This window comes from Aedes albopictus, chromosome 2, assembly GCF_035046485.1.
Source record: "Aedes albopictus strain Foshan chromosome 2, AalbF5, whole genome shotgun sequence".
Classification (NCBI taxonomy): Eukaryota; Metazoa; Arthropoda; class Insecta; order Diptera; family Culicidae; genus Aedes; species Aedes albopictus.
The window spans coordinates 32812317-32831748 of NC_085137.1; the positions used below are offsets into that span (position 1 = coordinate 32812317).

Consider the following 19432-nt stretch of genomic DNA (forward strand, 5'->3'; position numbering starts at 1 on the left):
AGAAAATTGGTCAAATATTTATTACTCAATGCCGCAGTAGTCCCCTCTTTACAGAAGTTTGTGTTCTTTAGATGTTTCGTTATGTTTCAACGAAGGCGTGTTTTTCAAAATAGATTTTCTGTCTGTTTTCTTATTTAAATATTGCGAATGATTGGTGCTAAAAAGTGACAGCTTTATGAAAATGTGGAATATGCCCACTAGGGTAGTTCAGACTTTAAACATGTCAAAAATTCAAAGCTCCCATATGTTCATTGCAATCCTTGGTGCAAAACTAGAGTCCTGTCAAGTTTTCAGCCATTTCGGTGGTGATTTAATGGTGGCCCAAAAGCAAAATAGGTTTATATGGGAATTACTATGAAGAATTTTAAAAAAAGGTTCTCCGCGCGGGGTGTCATTGGGCCAAAGTGGGTGACATTGGACCACTATTCCATACGTTTACAATACGACGGGAATGCATGTTGCGTGCTAGATTACTAGAATGCATACTTCTAAGATAGTTTGCATACACGATCGGATTCTCTGACTTCTATCGAATCCGTGGGATCGATGAACCAATGTTACCCTGAACGACGGTATTATGTAAACCAGACTGCCACTAACTCTTGCAAAAGAAAGTATTTATGAAGAAGACTCATGGCTGCTAAAATATCTCAGAATCTAAAATACGACCTATCAGCGATGCTCCAGAGTAGAAATATCAGCATTGAATACACAGTTTACACCCTGGGCCATCTAATGATGCTTGCATATAAAACATTTCAATATAAATGAGTTTTTAAGTGAACAAAAAACTGTAAATACACGTCCTTAGTTTACAACCTGTTGGTCAGTCTGAACTATTCGATTTGATTACTCTAAATAGTAACTGTGAATAATGTGTTTGTTAAAAATTGAAGCCACTCAGGTACAATTGACGCGATTTTTTTTCCAATTTCGAGGCTTTAACAAAAAAAAAACCTAATATACAAAGATAGATGACAATGAAACTGTCCCTGCACCTTCAGGACTATGATAATCTTTTTCGGCGATGTTCAAGAAATATTACAGCCACTGTTTACAATTAATCAATTTTTATCTTTCTATGAAAAATAAGAACTTTTATATTCATTCCCTTAAATTCCTTAACACCCCATTTTCACATTTTCTAAAAATTCGCACATTTCCTGAAAGTTTTAAGAAGTAGAACCCATGAATCGATAAGGACGAAAAATTTTTCCGTCCCTTAACACCCCATTTTACGGTATACTGAAGGCCCCTAAAACTCCTCAAACCCCCAAGACCTAGCCATGTAATCTCTTGAAACGCCTATAATCGGCGTCAAACGCTCTAAAGCCCCAGAAAACCCCCTGAAACGTCATTTCAACTTGAAACCTTTCTGAAACTTTTTGAAGCTCTTCTGACAGTCTCTGAAGTCCTTTAGAGTCCCTTGAAATTCCCTGAAACGCCTCAAAATCGCTTTGAAATCATCTGGAGCTCTCATAAAAACCCCCGAAACGCTTGGATATTTTATGTTTTGCTTTTAAATCTTCCAGGAAATCTGTTATATTTTTTCTGTAGGCTGAGTGTACCAGTTATCGCCATATTTGTTCCCTATTTGGCCATAGTAGTTATATGAGATAATTAAAATGTTTGTATCATTTCAAGAGTATTTAATGACAGGATGCATTTAAAATTTTCCTACTAAAACTTACATTATAGGCCAAAACTTGAGAACTTTTTTAATTTTCCACTATGACCTAACAGGGAACCACTAAAGCCATAACTGGCACACTTACCCTTCTTCCTTTTTAGATTTGACCTGATTATTTTCCTTTTTCATCCAAATATTTTGTCCGGAAAAGAATCCTCTATAAATTCAGAAATACTGCATTTTTTTCTGAAATTCTGTCAAAAATATAAAAATTTTTATTTGAAAGTCGCCAATAATGCCGGAATATTTCCATAAACTGGCATAAATGTTTTCTTTTTAGGTTCACCGGGAATCACTTCAGAACGGAACTGGAACGTCTTCGAAGGTATCTTCAGAAATTCTCCCAAAAATACAGTCGAACATTCCCTCGAAGATTTCAATGACTATTCTTCCAGGAAGTGCTTCAGAATTCACCAAATCGCCTAAAAATCATGAAAGGGTTTTAACATAATTCCACAATAAAGGCGAAAAGGGAATTCCAAAGTTGAGAAACTCCAAAATTTTGTTTAGAATCTCTTCTTCGATGGCCTAAATTCTCCAGAAATTGCAAACAATCTTTATTGTAATTCTACTAAAATATTCTAAAGAAGATCATTGTTGGTCTAATGTATTTTTTGTTACCTCTTTTAACATATTTGTGTCATCGACGTAGTTTGCGTAAAAAATCAATATCAATATAATATTATAAGAATGTCAAACCCCAAAATCCTAGAAACCCCTAACATATCCTCATAGAGTATCAGTCTCGAAAAACCTGGACATAATCAGTTCAACAGGAAATTAATATAATTTATATAATTTAACTAATTATTCAACAAATAATAAGTGCACCATGGAACACGATCTGGGAACCCCTACCTACTCTAATTTTTTTTTGCTGGTATTCAGCAAACTTTGTTGATGTTTTTGTTCTAATTGCATTCAGCAATACGAATTGCTGAGTATCAGCAATTATGTTTCAACTTGCTGAACCATCCAGAAAATTTAGACAGGACAGTTGATCAGCAACCATTTATTTTGCTGATTTTTTTTGTGCTGGAAGCATTTCGAAAATTTGGGTGTGTAGGCTCTTGCAACCCAGTTATCTACGCAGGAACGCAATATTTCTGCAACTACAGTTCACAGGAGTCAATGAAAATTTTACAGAGTATGCATGTGCCAAAAAATATGCGAACACAATTTAAATTCTTCGAATGAGTGTAATCAGTTTCGTACCTTTTAATTCCGCCCTATGTTGCTTATCCTTTGACAGATACTCGTATTTCGACTATTACTTGTAATCTTCCTCAGTGTCAGTTATCCACTCAGTCAGTGTGGATAACTGACACTGAGGAAGATTACAAGTGGTAGTCGAAATACGCGTATCTGTCAAAGGATAAGCAACATAGGGCGGAATTAAAAGGTACGAAACTGATTACACTCATTCGAAGAGGGTATTCTGCTTAGAGGGTTCGAAAGGACGGTACAAGATCACAATTTAAATGTTTGTATCGAAGAAGCTGGTGAGCTCGTTCCATCCTATTGATTTGATTTTAGTTTGTCATGATCCGTCCTTCGCTCAATGATTAGATGATGAATCTCATGTAAATTACGCCTGACATGATTTTTTTTTACCACTATTTCCCAAACCAGATCCACTGTGTCGCAAAGCCTGTGTCGAAGACAAGGTGGCGTTGGTGGCACCACCACCGCCGGTGCTGTTGTTTTGTTGTGCCTATAAATGGGTCCGTTTTTACCGGTCGTAAACGGTTATCAATAGGGATCTTTTTGCACCACAACAACAAACGACGACGGCGCTTGGATGGTTGAATGAAAAGTTGCTAGTAGTTACTTACTGCTAGTTGGTTAGGCACCAATGAAGACGGTTTTTGCTCGCTTCCACCGTCGTCCTCGTCACTCGGCTCGATGCTAAACAGAATCGATTTGGTTGTAGGTACCACAGCTCGGTTAATGAATTCTCTCTCTCTATTGCGGATTTTATCGCCAAGCGTGGCAATTTAGGTCCCCCGCCATGCCATCAAGCGTCATAATAGGCACAGTAGTGGCGCAGCGCACACATGGCAACTAATTGAACGATTTTAACGAACCCAAAAGCCCAATCGACGATCGGTTGGTTTGTTCGATGATTGCATCATATTACAACTGCTGCTGTTGCTGATGCAGTTTGCTGTTCCAATCGTGTATCATTTTGTTGGTGCCGGGCATAAAAATGGATGAAAGGTACCACCACACAAGTGAATAGGAGCGAGCATGATTTAATCTGCAGCCCAGCTAATGTAACTGCTGTGGTGTGCTGGTGGCTGACTGACTGACGATTGCTGAGCTGATGCCTTGGCAACCAGCGATGATGGTTGCCGATTTGCCTGCGTAATTCCTGTGCTCAGTGCTGGTTGAGGTTAGTGGAAAATTTGTGTTGAATTTCAAATGTCGCTGGCAGAGAGATGGAACGGGTCTGATTTTGCGCGTCCGTAATTGCAGGTGGAAAGAAATTGCAAATCTTGTTTGCTGGCGTATGCTGATGAATTCGCATCGACCGTGATTTGAGGGGAGATATGGGGTGTTGGTTTAGTAAGAAAACATGATCAAAGTGTTGTTGAATCATTAGTTCGATCAAACGTATTGTAAGCAATTAAATATCGTTACACTTGAAGTCCTGTTTTTAAATATGTATCAGATAAGACTTTAAACCAAGTCTGCTTACATGTTAGATTCTAATTAATTTATTCAACTTTCAACTACAAATTCCAGAAGAGGGTTTCAAAGTGTTTCCTTTTAAATTGAGCTTTTAATATTACATAACAGTTGAAAGTAGATTTTCGATTGAGAAAATCTAGACTACCAAGCAAAAAAAATATATTTTATAGTCACAAAATATACAAACTCTACAATTATATTTCTACTTGTAATACCTCTTGAACTCTTCCTTAGCTTACACTATTAATAACCCGTCATTAGTCTTCACCAGAACAAGCTGTCACTAGAATCGTAAAGTCTCCATGAATGGAGAACATAATATCCTACCAGGAATAGAACCCACAATGCAAAACAAAAGGCTGACAAATGGGATTTAATTTTCTACCATTTTACGAGCTTTTGATAGGGGGGGAACACAAAAAAAGCTCTACATCGACAACCGCCCAGCAGCAGCATTCGACGCTATAAACCGATGCGATGTTCAGCTTCTGTCGGGGGGTTTCACAATAACGACAACAGAGAGAGAACAGAGAAGGGCAACAGGAAGTGATGAATTGCTGGATGTTTTGGTTTGTCGTTGTGCTCCCCTTCATCCAAAAGGATCCCCATAACAAATTGGGAACCGAGCTCTTGTCGATGTTTGTACGACTACCGAATTGTAGTGTATGTAAACTGTGACGAGGGGACCCCATTGTTGTTGCAAAAACTACGACAGGATTGTTGCCATCTACCAAGCGGCTCTGACTCGGGCGACTTACGACCAAAGGCAATGACGACCGAGCAGACTGTGTGCGCGCGCCCGCGAGATGTAATGTTCGCGATATTAAAAATTGTCCATTCAAGAAAACTTCTTGCGGCAGCTCATTTCGTGGCAGGCTTTCTGTGGCAGCCATAGAATGAGCAGTTTGAACCATCCCTTTTTGATGGTTTTAAATTTAGACCAACAAATTTAGGTGGTTAAATCATCGATAATTTCAAAGATTGTCCTTTGATTGGTGAGCTCGTTTCAAATTGTGTTATTTTTTAATTTTTTTTATTCGTGAATTTTAACATAGGCTGTGGCCATCATTAGTTTTGTTCATGCCGTGCGCATTCAGATTAAAATCTCAATTTGTGATCAACCAAAGCCCTCATTTCAAATTATAGGTTTTCCCTTGAAAAAGGCCACATTCCATGGCTGAATATAATAAATCGTTTGATTTTCAAGACTGAAGGTGCCAAATTCCTGAACTTGTCTCACGTGGTTAAATAGCAATTATTTTCTCACGTACTCGAATTTTTCGCGAAATCAGGCTGTCTTGAGTTAAGTGCCTAAATCTCGTCCGCTTATAAAACTGATCGATACGATTTTTGTTGCTAAATAATAAAAACCCTAAGACTGCGTAACCGATTATCAATAGAGTAAATACTGATTACATAGTATATTTGTGACAGACCAAGCTGATGGTCACATTCAGCATGTGGCGTCTGAAGAGGGCCGGAAAAAAATAAACGCGTTACGCGAATCATGCTGCTTTAATACATAATACACCCAAAAGAGTCAACCCACTGAAATGATAAAGATTCCGCGGTGATGAATCAACAAGTTCACTATCGTATAGCTGTTGATGTGATGATCTTTGCCGTAGACGAAATTCTTCTAAGTAGTCCGGTTCTCGAGATATAGCAGTTTAGAATTTCTAAGACTCACTAGCGTCACCTAGCGATTAAACCTAGAATCAACTATGTAGTTCAAATTGGGCAGCTCTTGATGTTCTGATCAACTTTGTCAAAAATGAAAGTCTTCTATGGTTCTCGAGATACAGCAATTTAGAATTTTATAGACTACTGCCACCCAACGGATAAACCTAGAACCAACTTGTTCATTATCGGATTGTTCTTGATGTACTGATCATCCTTGTCGAAGACGAAATTCTTCTGAGTGGTCTGGTCCTACAGATAAAAAAGTTAAGATTTTTTTAAACTCACAAGCGCCATCTAGTGGGTAAACCTAGAATCAAGTTGTTCACTATCGGATAGCTCTTGTTGCCCTGATCAAATTTGTCGAAAACGAAATCCTTTTGAGTAGCCTGATTCTCGAGATACAGCAGTTTAGAATTTTAAAGGCTCACTAGTGCCGCCCAGCGGATAAACCTAGAATCAACTTGCTCACTATCGGATTGTTCTTGATGTACTGATCATCCTTGCCGAAGACGAAATTCTTCTAAGTGGCCTAATTCTCGAGATACAGCAGTTAGAGCTTTCCTAGACAAACTAGCGCCACTAAGTGGATAAACCTAGAATCAACTAGTTCACTATTGGACAGCTATTGATGTCCTGATCTACATTGTCGAATGAGAAATTCTTTTAAGTAGCCTGATTCTCGAAATACAGCAGTTTAGAATTTCAAAGACTCACTGGTGCCACCTAGCGGATAAACCCAGACTCAACTTGTTCACTCATCGCACAGCTATTGATGTTCTGATCAACTTTGTCGAAAACGAAATTCTTCTAAGTAGTGTGATTCTCGAGATACAGCAGTTTAGAATTTTAAAGACTCACTAGTGCCACCCAGGGGATAAACATCGAATAAACATGTTCACTATCGGATTGTTCTTGATGTACTGATCATCCTTGCCGAAGACGAAATTCTTCTAAGTGGTCTGGTTCTAGAGATACAGCAGTTTAGATTTTCTTGAACTCACAAGCGGATAAACCTAGAATCAACTAGCTCTTGATGTCCTGATCAACTTTGTCGAAGAAGAAATTCGAGGCATCTGATCTATAAATGGGTTAAACTTAAACCTAACTATTATTCGATGTTGTCCAACATTCAATATAACTTTACCCGACTTTTACTCTACATTGAATATTTTTTCAGTCTGGAGGAATTTTACAGATTTATTATTCATGCTTCGTGTTCCGTGCCATAGCTATCTGTGACAATTCATCCAACTGACTGTTGAAGTAGCTTTTCATTTGGTGCTCCGCTTAAAACATGATTAGAAACAATCATGACTATTCGTTCGTTACTGTTCGTATTGGATGAACTCTTACAATACTGATATAGACAATAGACATATCTGATGCATAATTACTAGACTAGACAATGCTCAGACAACCAGAGATGGCATGCTCCTCAGTGCGAAACGTGAGAAGAGAAAACATACACCCTACACACGATTTTCAACGAGAGCGAGGGTGAACTACGCAACTTTTTTCACACATAAACCAGCCGCTTACTCTCTGGCATCCATCGCGGCACACTCAAAATGAGTGCTCAAACAAATGTTAGAACAAACATGTTTTTTCAGTTTCTGCGTGCACATTTTGTGCGTGTTGAGAGCGCACTCAGTCGTGCTTCCAGTGTACGACAAGTGCACAGACAAGTAGGTATGACACTAACGAAATTTCAATCTCATATATCTCATGATCCTGATTACTTAGAGAGTTGGTGTCTTTGGCAAAGTTGTTTGGCTGGTCAAGGACTAACCGATAATAAAACTTAAGATTTAAAATTCCACCGCTAGGCGGTGCTAGTGAGCTAACAAATTTTGTTTTTCATATATATCAGGAAACTTTGCAAAAAATGCAACTAGCGCCGCCTAGCTGCAGAAACTTGAACCAAACGGTAATTATTCTGAAAGCCCTTGATCTACCAAACAATATTGCCGAAGACACCATCTTTCTAAAAAATGAGGATGCTGAGATATGCGAAATTTAAAATTTGATTGCTCTCTAGCGCCGCCTAGCGGTGGAATTTTGAATCTTAAGTCTTATAATCGGTTAGTTCTTGACCAGTCAAATAACTTTTCCGAAGACACCAACTTTCTAAGTAATCAGGATCATGAGATATATGAGATTGAAATTTCGTTAGTGTCACATCTGCTTGTCTGTGATTTATGTGATATTTATCTTAGACAAGCAGATGCAACACTGACAAAATTTCCATCCCTTGTATCTCAGGATCCTGATTACTTAGAGAGTTGATTTCTTCGGCAAAGTTGTTCAGCTGGTCAAGGGCCTTCAGAATATGGGCCGTATGATTCGTGATTTCACCACTAGGCGGCGCTAGATAGCGTACAAATTTTACATTTCACATATCTCAGCATTCTGATTCTTTAAAAAGATGGTGTCTTCGGCTAAATTGTTTGGTAGATCAAGGGCTTTCAGAATAATTATCGTTTGGTTCGAGTTTCTGCAGCTAGGCGGCGCTAGTTGCATTTTTTTGCAAACTGTCAAAAATTTCGGCAAATGAAAATATTTGTATTATCAAACAGTAGATCAGTTCAGTTTAAACTAGAAATCAGTTTGTCGCCATAAGTAGTAAACTAAAAAATCGGTTGATTTGAACTAGAATTTAATTGTGTTTACAATTTATTTTTCTGCGTGTATTATGACAGTTTAACTCGCATAGGTGTATGAAAAAAAAATCGCATAAATGCAACGATACATTCGTTACATGCAAACTCGCATAAGCGTTAATCGTTTTGGTTGACCTAATGCGATTTCATATGTGAAAGTAATGTAAGAGATGCGATTACAGTACCAGAAAGCTACGAGAAAGTGAACAGCCATTACACTAGTTTACAGCATTTTTGAACTCGGTAAGCTGATGATCGTTTTTAGTGTAGAATCATACCCTGAGTTCGAAAACGCGAAGGAAAAAAATTACAGTAGAGCGGAAATTTTTTCGACTTTCCATACAAAGTTGATGATTTGAAATCGATTTTTGTTCTATTTTTAAGCAAAGTCGCTCACTTCAGACATCTCATTCTCCGCAATCAATGCTCCGATTGAGCTGATTTTTTTACTGTAACTCACCTACATATGATATGTCAAATAAACGTTGAAAAAGAATTTTTAAATTGTTTTTTTCTTATTGAAAAAAATACATTTTTTCCTATTTTTTTGGAAATTTTGCTAAAATTTAAGGAGATCGTCCCCAAAACTTGCCAATATCTTAATTTTCATCAATCTGACGCAAAACCTGCATTCAGATGATCGAATAGTATTATATTCAGCTTTTAATTTATGGAAAAAGATTTAAAATTGGGTGAACAAAACGCAAGATATTTGAATTTTATGAAATTCCATATTTTAAAAAGTTGTAAAACTCGATATTGAGCTAAAACTCAAAAACTGTTCTACTTTAAATTTTTTGAAGCACGGTTTCGAAATCAGCACTAAATTATGCTTCAAAAATTTTGGTCGTTGACAGAAGTTCACGACTTTCGTTTTATTTTGTAAACTAGTGTTATTACTAAATCATGTGTTTTGTTTTCATAGTTCTGATAATTAACAATGAGTGGGGCTAGGCAGGACATTATTGTAATAGTATGCGGAATGATTTGCTCCGTTGTTTTTAGCATCAGATAGTCAGCTTACTTTTCACAGCGTAAATAAACTAGGTACATTTCAACAAACTCTGAGGTGAGTTAGAATGTCATGATAAATAAACAGCTTATTTCTTAAACCATTAGGCCATTAGTTCGACGCTGAGTTGACAAGAATTGTTTTTTTTTTCACGTAAATTATTAAGTCGCATAAAATGCTACATTGCATTGCAATAGCGTGCACTGTAAATCGCTTAAGATATCGCGTTAAATCATTTAGCGGTGGGATTCGTTTCCGTGCGGTTAGGATCAGTCGTCTGGTCGTTTCGTAAGCCTCTTAGTATCGGTTAGATACCGCTCCAGCCGTTTCTTCAAAAGGAACATTCTCCACTGAACCACTGGGCGTTTCGGGTGTTGTCCGTTGTTTCATGTTTGTAATTATTTAGTCAGTGTAACCTCTGGTTGAAAATGGTATACACAGATCGAAAAAAGAGTGTAAAATTCTGTGACATATGATGCACATTATTGGAGCGTGGGATATCACAGAAGTTCACATATCATGCAAAGTTCATGATATTTCATGTAAACTTCCATTATATGTCATGTAATTCAGCATGACTGAGAGTTTACATGACATATAACACAAATTTACATGATATATCATGTTAACCATCATAACACTAAGTTTACATGACTAAAATGAAGTTTACATGACGTGTAAATCTCATTATTTTTATCTGTGTAGTGTCTATTTCATGTGGTTTCATTGAGTTTAAGGTGCATTTCAAGAATATTCCAGAGGAGTTTCAGTGGGTTTCAGGGGCGTTTGAAAGTATTACAGGGAGATTTATGTAAATTTCCATAAGGGTTCCTCGGGCTTACAGGGAGTTCCAGAAAGGGGATATTTAGAGTGTTTTAGAAGCGTTACAAGAAGTTTCATGAGCTTTCAGAGGGCTTCGGAGGGTTTGATTGGGGTTACAGAGGGTTTAAGGGATCTCAAGGGTCTTCGGAGGTGCTTCAGGGAGTTCCGGAAAATTTGCAGTCGGTTTCTGGATCGTTAAAGGTGTTTCCGGGGCATTTTAGGGCTTCTCTGTGTGCGTTGCAAGAGGTCCAAGGAGGTTTCAGGGTGTTTCCATTGGTAATTCAGGTAGTTTCAGAGGATTATCAGCCGCTTTTAGAGGCGTTAGATGTAGGTTCAAGTAGTTTAACAGGAGAATTGGGAGCTTTCTGAGAGTTTTCAGGGTGTTATAGAGTTCTTCAGGAGGTTTTAGAGGGTTCCAGAAGGCATTTCAGTTTGTTCAAAGGTCGTTCCTTTGGGCTTCAGGGAAGTTATGGGAGTTTCATGGGATTTCAGGAACGTTACAGGGGGTCTGGGCTTGTTTCAGAGGATTTCAGTGGGTCAGGGGTGTCGCGCTCATGAGTGACAGAGGTTTCAGGGGCGCTACAGGGTGTATAAGGGGGCTTCAGGGACGTTCAACCACTCCCGCCCCCTCTCCCTTGGAACTCCCCCACAAACGTGGAAACCTGAAAATCCACTGAAAGCCCCTGAAACGCCACTGAAATTATATGAAACCCCCGCGAAAAGCCTTTGAAACTCTCTCAATATTCCTAAAATCAACCCCCTATTAAGCCACCCTTGGCAGCTTCCTAAATGACTCTGAAAACCTTTATAACGCCCTTTAAAACTCCCTGAAGCCTCTTGCGACCCCAAGATATCCCAAGTAACACCCTTGAAACTTCTAACCAAAAAAAAACGAATACAAAAATAACTGTGTAAGTTCTCTAGCCTGAAACATTAGGAGACGCACTATTCTTTTTTTTTAAAAAAGATCATTAGGTTGTATGAAAAAACCTTTTCAAAAGTTAGGTGAAGAATATTTCAAAACCAATAACATAAAAAACAATTTCAGATAGAAGATCATACATGAGCAACATTTTATATAAATTGAAACAGGTCTCATCCAAGCGATTCGTGCGTTCAGCTGGAAATGCTCTATGTTATCAATTCATTGCCGCAAAAACCTTTTGCCCAGTGTAATACCGTCTTATGCTCGTACAATGTTTTACTACTCATTTTTGCTCCGCTGGATTGCACCGCCTTCAATTTCGCATCCTCGAACTTAGAGAGAGAGGGCGAAGCGGGGTCGAATGAAATGTTGCAAAATTAACAACCATTCAAGATACAGAGTCCGTCCGCACGATTAATGGAGTTCAAACGCCATAAGCGTTGCCATAAACAAACCAAATGTCGCTTATCATAAATCAAACTTGGTAGGTTTTCGGCTTTCAGTCACAGAAAAAGCGTTGATTATTCTAAATCATTGCCTACGTTTCGATCCTATGGTTGGGATCTTCATCAGGGCTCGATATGAATCAACTTGTGAAGATCGTGGGTTCGCCAATCTGGCGAACAAGAACAGAAGTGTTCCCAAAGTGCCAAGTGTTGCGACTCGAACGGTTAAACGTACCACCCACCCACCATCTCAACCAGGGTGCTGGTTGGTCTAATGTTACAAGTGCGGTGCCCGAACCCAATGCAAACGACATTCCACCGTGTGATCAACACGATCTTCACAAGTTGATTCATATCGAGCCCTGATGAAGATCCCAACCATAGGATCGAAACGTAGGCAATGATTTAGAATAATCAACGCTTTTTCTGTGACTGAAAGCCGAAAACCTACCAAGTTTCCATAGATCCAGTCAGTCCCCGTAAGAAAACATAAATCAAACAATTTCCAAGAGTCGCAATCCGCCGCTCCCTCCTCTTCTTGACGTAACGTCCTCACTGGGACAAAGCCTGCTTCTCAGCTTAGTGTTCTATGAGCACTTCCACAGTTATTAACTGAGAGCTTCCTCTGCCAATGACCATTTTGCATGCGTATATCGTGTGGCAGGCACGAAGATACTCTATGCCCAAGGAAGTCAAGGAAATTTTCTTTACGAAAAGATCCTGGACCGACCGGGAATCGAACCCATCACCCTCAGCATGGTCATGCTGAGTACCCGTGCGTTTACCGCCTCGGCTATATGGGCCCTTATCGCAATCCGCCGCCTCCCTAGTAGAAATCCACAATCCCGTCTTCTCCATCGAGAGCCGCCCGGTAATGGCAATAAGAAAGGCACAAGTTTGTCGTCTTCGAGCCCCATCATCAGACCGGAGTGTGTTCATATTTGTTCATGTAAATATTTGCGCCGAAAAAGCAGCGCACACACCATTAAGCCCTCTTCCCTCCTGCGAGCTCAGGAATCCTATAGTTGTGCGGATCCTGCACTGATAACGCCTCTTCGCGATCCCGAGTGAGGGAGGCCACTTTTTTCCCACGGCTCTGTTTGACTTTTGATAAACTCTTCCACGCGGCGATGGTGGCGGTGCGACCGACGGTGGTCGGCGTGATTTTTCTCCTTTCTGATTCATCATTCCCCGTCATCGGTTTTGCCGTTTGTTTGCGCGTCTTTTATTGAAAGTTTGGTGAGGTTTGAGTCGAGTCACTCGAGGAGAGTGATTTGAATGGGTTCTTTCGCTTTCTTCGCATCGCTCGCAATCGTTCGCGCGATGTCGAGTTTCTTGGGAATGTTTATGTTTGTCATTCGAATGGGAGACGATGGGTTGAAGATGTATTTGCTGCACGTCATCGTCCTGAAAAATGATGGGATACTAAACGTTTACACAGTGCAGGAAAAAATCTGATCAGAGAGACTAAGAAGTCCTGAATGTTAGAAAACTATTCTCTCAGCTCTAGACTAGTTCATCTCGGAGCCCACACTGTACTTCCCTTCCGAAGGAAGAACTTACATTTCGCTAGTTTTTCCGGGATTAAGATTCGATCTCAGATCCTCGGCGTGATAGTCACGTGCTTTAACCATCATACAAGGTCCGCTCCACAAGATTGAAGTTTAAGACCCTAAGCTAAGGCAGTAAACGCATATTTATCAGCCTGAGTTCTATTCGTGAATTTTTCGAGATAGAAATTCTCTTGACTTGTCTATAGTATTAACGGGTGGCCACTAAATAACGGGAATGCTTTGAATGTGCTCTTAAAAATATATGATCTTTAAAAATGGCAATCTGAATTTAACTATCATAAAGGTTTAACAATGTACGTCCATGGAAAATATAAAATTTAAGAAAGTTGAACGTAGTAATTTGTACAGTATTTTTTTGCAGTGATGTTGGAGCAACTGCTTTGTACGACTTTTCAGAGTTTACTTTCACGCATTTTCTGCGTCTGTGAAATCGTTGGTCAAAATAAATGGTTTCTCAGCTACCTTTAGCATCTACACACTCAAACAGTAATAAGAAAAAATGGGGATACTGACTTGTTTTTTTTTTTTGCTTTGGTTGTAGCCTTTTCCCGTAAATGACATTTATAGAAATTTCCAAAAAATGTTATTTTTCTGTATCACCAAAACGTGTCGATGTAATTTGTGCACTGCGGTTCATTGTTGAACTTTTTTTGTGCTATTTTTTTTTTATAACGAACCATTTACATGTTGTTCAATGTGTAAATGTGATTTGATGTAAATATTTGTTATTTAACAAGGCATTCTATTGATTTATCCAGCCCATGTCACAAAAGAAGATTTTATTAGGTGAAATGATATCATGCTTATTGGTTTTGCTAGTTTTCCTCTATTTCCTTCAGGATCTGTTTCTTGGGATGCCGAAATGTGGAATTCATTCAAAACCGGGCGGGTTCTAGTTTTATAATGGTTTACTATCAACTTTTTTTACGGTTGTTTTGAGCAATCAGTAGAGCCGTCCAAGGCGTTTTGGTAGTGCTTCCTGTTTCAATGTCGTTTTCTGCAGAACATAATAAGTTGACACAAAATAAAAAATACGCTGACTTTGTGGATAGATAGACGATGGTTTTGTCTAAAAAATGTTTACTCTATGGACGCTTCTATTGTTTTTAATCAGCTGCTAAAAGCATTCCCGTTATTTAGTGGCCACCCGTTATAGTGCCAGCTACACGATATACAAATAAAGAAATTGTCGATTGACAAAGAAAGCTCTCAGTCTATTAAAAAACAGCATTTTTCACACATATAAACTACAGGGTGGTTTTGTTTTTTGTCACCATTTCAACAAATTATTCCGTTTTTGTCAACACTAAAATATGCATGAAAAATTTCCCTCGAATATTTGTTATTTATAGTTTAACGTTGATTGAGAGGTATCTCATCATGACATAAACGACGTATGCGCCACAGTAGTTTAAAACACATTTTTATTCAGCTCTCATGCATAATTTAACTTCTTTTTTCATATCTTAGAACAATTTAATCAACTTCTATTTCAAGTATGGAACAAGCACTACGAATGAGTGTAATCAGTTTCGTACCTGGATCCAGTAGATAACTGACACTGAGGAATATTACAAGTGGTAGTCGAAATACGCGTATCTGTCAAAGGATAAGCAATTAGGGCGGAATTAAAAGGTACGAAACTGATTACACTCATTCGAAGAGGTTCGAAAAGTCGGTACAAGATGAAACAAGTAGCTTGCCATAATACATCAATAACAGATGGGATATGTATATAAAACTATCGAAGGCCGGACTCGATTATCACCCCGAATAATCGAGCATTTTTGTCATACCATTAGTATATTGGGTTAGGGCGTCTTCATTGGTGTTCCTTCCGAGGATTCTTCCAGGATGTCATGTGTGCATTCTTCCAGGAACTTCCTTCTCAAGATTCTTACAGAACTTTTATCCTAGATTTTCATCTAGGAATTCCACCTTTCGATTACGATTACCTACGAAAATTGTAATGTTGGATTCTTTCAGTAACTCCTGCTAAGGATTCTACCTAGTATAACTTGTGTGGATTCCAAACGGATTTCTTCTGCGAATTTCTTGAGGAAATACTTCAAGCATTCCCTTAGGGAATTCAGGAGTTTACTGTCTCAAAAATTTACCGAACAGTAGTTTAGTCTCAAATGTTGGAATTCGATTTGAGGGATTTTGCAAGAACTCCTAAAGGAATTCCATCAACCCTCTAGGTTTCCCACAAGGAAATCTTAGAGACTTGCTTGAAAGAACTCCTGCAGCATTCCTAGAAAGACCTTTTGAAGGTTTCTCACAAGGAATTCCAGGAAGATTTTCAGAAAAAAAAACTCCTGAAAGATGCCTATAAGTAACACCAGGAGGGCTCCACGAAAGACCGTCTGGAGGATTTGTTTAAAAAACTCCTAGAGAATTCCAGTAAGCAACTCCTCGATGACACCCAGAAGCAGTTCCTGTAGGATTCCCAGATTCAATTTTCGGATGATTTTCATCCCTAGACAAATAAAGATAGAATCTATCAAAATCGCTTGGAGGAATTTGAAATCAAAGTTCCATAAGGAACTCCTGCTACATAATTTTGGATGAGTTCAAGAAGGAGTTCATGAACAAATACTAGATAGAAGTAACTATTGGTAAAATCCCAAAGGAAATTCAACAATTATTGTGAAGGAATCCCAGAAAGAAATTCTGAGTGTACCTCAAAAGAAACTGCTGGAGGAATATCAGAAAGTATTTCTGAAGTTATTCAGAGAATTATTTTGAATGAATTCTCGTAAGAAATTTCTAAGAATTGGAAGAACTCCTGTAGAAATTTCATAAGAAAAATCTTGGTAAATTTAAAAACAACTCTTAGGTGAATTTTAAGAGGATGTCTTGATTAAAACGCCGAATGATTTTCAAATTCCGAACAAATTCCGATTCCTGGTGGATTTCTTGAAAGAAACTCCAGAAGATATAAAAAATGACGTGTGGGATAAACTGCTAAGGAATTCCTGAAGAAAAAAACGACAAACACGAACAAAAATGACAAAAACGGAGCCAAACTGTACACGGAACATTCCCTGAAATTTTCAGCAAGGCTTTCTATTAAATATTTGATTAGAATTCCGCTAAAACCTAAATATAGTATCAAAACGATAGAAACGTATACATTTCTGTGACATAAAATGCACATATTTGGAGCATGGAATTTCACAGAAACTTTAATTACATGATAAATCATATAAACTTCCGTCATAAATCATCTTCGATTCAGAAAGAGTCAGTGTTAGTAAGACATCTCAAGTAAAATAGCATTGAGCCGAAATAAAATCATGTTAGCTTTATGACGGTTTTCTTGAAAGGAAATTGGTCAGCAAATTACTGCTTAGGATACACTGGTGCTGGAAATGTCGTTTTGCCATATCTAATTCAATTCAAAAGCTGAACCTGAAAATATGGTACCGTAAAACGGGGTAACATTGATCGGCTTGACCGACCTCATGAAATGTTCAAACAATCATTTTACATTCAATCAGTTTCTGCTATCGAATGGTATATCGAAATCTGCTATCATTTAGATGCAATTCATGAAAATTGAATTTCATAGACATTGAAATAAATCGATTTTTCCATAACTGTGTTTCGTAACGCAATGACATATGTACATTGTCAAACATTCGTGCTTGGCGTGGATACTACACACAATATGAGGTTGGAAATCACTGTGTTATCATATTGATATCCTGGAGTTGGATTTAATAAACGAAACTTTTATGAAATATACGGTTTATTAAAAGTAGGCTATCAATTCCTTAAGCCATTGGCTATCTTTAGGCGTTATTCCCAGTTTGGAGGGTTTTAATCTTAAAATAACTCAAAAAGTACATAACTTGTAAGAATTTGGACAACATATTCGAAATCAGCGACCCCGGATTTAGTAAGTAAGGATATTTTCAACACAAAAGAATATTGATCACTGACATGATCAATGCTACCCCAAATCAACAAAATTAAAAATTAGATTAACCCTTATGTGGCCGACAGGGTACCCAGCGCCCATTTAAAAAGCACGGAGTAGAAAAAAACAAAAGGTTTACGGACACATAATGGTTAAAAAGCCTATTTAAACATATTTTAAATTATGAATTTCAAATAACTCAACGTACATATGTACAGATGGGTAAATTATTGGTTAAATTGGGAAAAATCCTTTCGCTCTTCGTACATATGTACAACAGAGATGGTTATATTTGCGGTTTAGGGGAAGATGATATACACTACCCGTCATAAGTACGGACTCACAAAAAGTATTGCAACAATATTGCATCACCCTGACTCACCTCGATATCTCTAAAACCAGAACACCTACAAAAATGTCGCCTTCACAAAAGTTGTTGCTTTTGGCCTTCTGAATAACTTTCCTGAAGACAGCATCTTTGTAAGTCCTCAGGTTTTGGAGATATCGAGGTGAGTCAGGGTGATGCAATATTGTTGCAATACTTTTTGTGAGTCCGTACTTATGACGGGTAGTGTAGATCGATGAGATTAGAATTGAACCTTATGACAACTAAGTTGCCGGGACATTATTTGGCTCGGCCCGAGCAGAGGGGAATACCAAATTAATAACTACGAAATAACAAAACCTGTTTTTATATCTCGTTTTGTTATTATTGTATTATCAAGGCATTACGTTTCCATAAAATGTTTTGTTGGACAATCTTATTTTGTTATGACCAAGCTATTGGTATACAGCCATTAAATAACATTTCAATATTACATTTTGTTGTGGAATAAGTTTGATTATTATTGTATAATTGAGAGTGTACAAATACTTTATGCTATCCCAAGATACAGAAGAAACTGAACAACAGTTTCTTAAGCTAAAATTTGCTTAAGAATGGTTGATTCAATTCTTATACAGCAAAAATGTATTTAAAATGTATATATTTAAACTGTATATTTCTAATGGCACAAATGTCCCAACTGGAGGATAACGTACCTCTGGAGCCGGCCTTCTGATACGTCAATCAACAACGTTATTTACAGTATTTCGCGAGTTATGCTTCAGAAATATTTTATTTATTTAGTTATTTATTTATTTATTTTTAACTCTAAATTTGGGAAGAGGGAAAACCCCTTTGAGTGATTTCGAAAACTATGCGTGAAATCGTTCTCAAAAAGGCACAAAACCTCTTTTTTTTTGGAAAAACATTATAAACAATATTTAAAACTCAATAAAGGCTCTTCCGGAAATAATTCATAGCTGAGCCGTAATCTTGAAAAGAGTTCGTCAAACGATGATAATGATCCGAGGTACTCTGTATGGGGACCGAAATTCGAATGCTGAAAATATAAGAGAAATATTTTATATTTTCACATGTTCTCCTTGTCGTTCCAGAGGATGAAGTCGGATCTACATATTTGTGGTAAAAGATTATATGAATATTTGAAAATACGCCTATGAGGGAAGAGAGAAACTGAAGTTCGCAATGATTGTTCCGCCATTCTCACATGCTAGTCTAAAAATGTGTAGCATTCTCAGCCAACACGAAGTCATATATGATGTAGAAAAGGATGCTAATGTGGAGGCCATATGCGTACATGATTTCATTTAACCACTGGTAAAGTGTACACATATCGCCTCCCTTTTAGCATCCTATTCAACAGCATGTGCGATTGTTTGATATCATAACTAATTTTGCTTTCGAGATGTTATCAATAACTCTTTAAAATCAAAACTTGTTCTTGAAATATTTCCCAAATTCACTGTTATCAAGTTGTTATTGACACTAACAAAACATGTTATTAAATTGATTTTCCAGGAACAAATTTTTGTTATGTGACTTGTTATTTTGCCGCTTATGACAGACAAGTTTATAACTCAATATGTTATGTTAATAACATAAAAATAACTAATTCCATTACGCAGTTATTTTGCCAAAATAACGCATTTTGTTAT

The 19432-nt window shown here is 37.7% G+C and overlaps 1 protein-coding gene across 5 annotated transcripts in view; it reads right to left on the minus strand.

Annotated features, from left to right (window-relative positions):
• LOC109621731 (ras-interacting protein RIP3) overlaps positions 1-19432 on the minus strand; it is a 1021901-nt gene that overhangs the window by 65805 nt on the left and 936664 nt on the right. The window lies entirely within an intron of this gene.